The sequence below is a fragment of the Penaeus vannamei genome, chromosome 14 (genome assembly GCF_042767895.1).
Source record: "Penaeus vannamei isolate JL-2024 chromosome 14, ASM4276789v1, whole genome shotgun sequence".
NCBI lineage: Eukaryota > Metazoa > Arthropoda > Malacostraca > Decapoda > Penaeidae > Penaeus > Penaeus vannamei.
Genome location: NC_091562.1, coordinates 37,583,515 through 37,586,014, shown reverse-complemented (window position 1 = coordinate 37,586,014; position 2,500 = coordinate 37,583,515). Strand labels below are relative to the sequence as shown.

General features: G+C 38.6%; 1 protein-coding gene across 1 annotated transcript in view; it reads left to right on the top strand.

The window, feature by feature from the left end:
• LOC113803537 (adenylate cyclase type 8-like) overlaps positions 1-2,500 on the top strand; it is a gene marked incomplete in the record, with an annotated part of 337,324 nt that overhangs the window by 292,889 nt on the left and 41,935 nt on the right.

Sequence of the window (2,500 nt, the reverse complement as noted above, 5' to 3'; positions counted from 1 at the left end):
GAAAGACGAAGAAGTTGTAGAAGAAGAAGATGAAGAAAAAGAAGAAGAGGGGAATAATAAGAAGACGAAGAAGAGGCAGAAATAGAAGCAGAAGCAAAAAGAAAAAATAGAAAAAGAAAAGGAAAAAGAGAAAAATAATATAAAAAGAAGAAGAAAAAAGGAAGACAAAACAGAGCCATAAGCAGAAGAAAAAGACGAAAAAGAAGAAGAAAGAAAAGAAAGCGAAGCAGATGCAGCAGCAGCATAAGAATCAGAAAAAGATAAAGAAAACAGAGAAGAGGAAGAAAGAAGAAAATGAAGGGGAAGGAAAAAAAATGAAAGAAAAGAGGAGAAAAAAGGAAGCGAAGAAGAAAAATAAAGAAGGATACGTAAAAAAAAAATAAAAAAATATTAGGAAGATGAATGATAAGAAAATACATGGAAAGCATAAATACCAATAGATACAATTCTAAGAAAGTACCATTCTTTCTTTCTTGATTTATTTTCTAATCAGAGTGGAGATATTTCATAATATTAACAGGTAAAGAAATGGCCTTAGCGAGCCCAGTGCGTTGCCATTATGACGTAAGAGCTATATTGCCATAGACGTTAATAAGGAATTGAGGTCACGACAGCTGCATTCGCGTAATAAAGAGATTTCAATATTTACATCAAAGAGTAATAAAGCGAGGGAATGACACTCAAAAACAATAAAAAAGGCAGAAAGGAAATGTATAGAAGGATATGGTAATAAACCGAGAAAACGGAGAAATAGAAGAGGATAAATACCATAAAAAGAGAATTGAAAACTATTATGTTTCGGTTCACGGGGGTGTTTGCTGTGTGTTATAGCGGGGGAGAATTTTCGCCGGCTTGGTAAACACGGGATGGTGTAAAGTAGAAGGGTGTTATCGAAATTTTTATGTTAAAGGTATTTTGCTTTGGGTAATTTAATGGAGTTTTAATGCGCGAGGTAAAGGATTATAGTAGGAATATGAGTCGACATACACAGAGATATACATACACACAAACACACACACACACATGTGCGCATAATCCATGTATCACTTTTCACATTTCCTGATTTTCTCGACTGTTCTTATCCCTTCCTCTTTCCCTTTCTCCGTCTTCCCCTTTTCTCTTTCCCTTTTTTATCCTCGTTTTCCCCTTATCACCCTCGTCTTCCCTTCTTTACACTTACTTTTCCTCTTCACTCTCTTCCCCTTCTCTCCCGTCTCCTCTTCACCTCCCACTCTCTTTCCCTCATTCCACCTCCCTTATCTCACTCTCAATCTTTAACCTCTTTCCCTTTACTCTTCAGTACCCTTGTATCCCCTCTCCCTCCCCTCCCCCCATTTCTTTCCCTTTACCCCTCACTTCCTTTCCCCTTGCATCCCCTCCCCCTCCCCCCATTTCTTTCCCTTTACCCCTCACTTCCTTTCCCTTGCACCCCCTCCTATCCCTCCCCCCATTTCTTTCCCTCTTCCAATCACTTCCCCTTTCCCTTGCATCCCCTTCCCTCCCCCAATTCTTTCCCTCTACCCCTCACTTCCCCTTCCCCTTGCGTCCCCTCCTCTCCCCTCGCCGCCCGCCCCTATCTTTGTATGCAGGGACGAGTCAATGCCATTAGTTCTGTGGCATCCCCCGGCCGCACGTGCTTAAAATATTTGCCCCGTCCCGGCTCTGCGCCCCCCCCCCCTCCCCCTCTTCCCTATTTTTGGCCATATTTCAAATCTGCTTTTAGAGTGTTTTAATAGAGTCGCCGGGTGCCTATGGCTGGAACTCGAAGCGGTGGAAATTTCGATTTTGCCTCTTTTGAAGGGAAGAAATTGAATTCTGATATTTTCAAGGAACAACCACTTTGCGACTTAATCGCTTGTCATACGAAAGAACTCCATATTGGCTGTGTACTTGCGTGTGTGTTTATATATATATATATATATATATATATATATATATATATATATATATACATGTATATATATATTGTATATATATATATATTGTATATATATATGTATATATATATATATTGTATATATGTATATTGTATATATATATATATGTATATATATGTATGTATGTATGTATATGTATATATATTACATAGATGTGTATAAGTAAATATTTCTTCATTGTCTTACGAATAAGTCATCATCAAAAAGAAAACGGTAAACAATCCCACACCCTCTCATACATACACACCCTCTCTCTGTGAAAGCAGAAAGCGCTGGCTGCATTTGGCTAATCCAGTTCCACCGCAAGTACAGTAGCAGCCCTCTTCCTAACTGCACACTTGCTTGTTTCAGGAAATATATTATGCATGCAGTTGACTATGATTTTATGTAACACGTGCAGCCATTTCGAGTAACTGCCACAACTGAGAATGATAATGGATATATTTCTGAAAACGTCGGAGAAACATGGAAATCCGAAAAGAAACACATTATGCTGTTCGCAGATACAGTATTACATGGAATTACAATGCACAAGACATACGAGGTTTGCAAACGGCCAACAA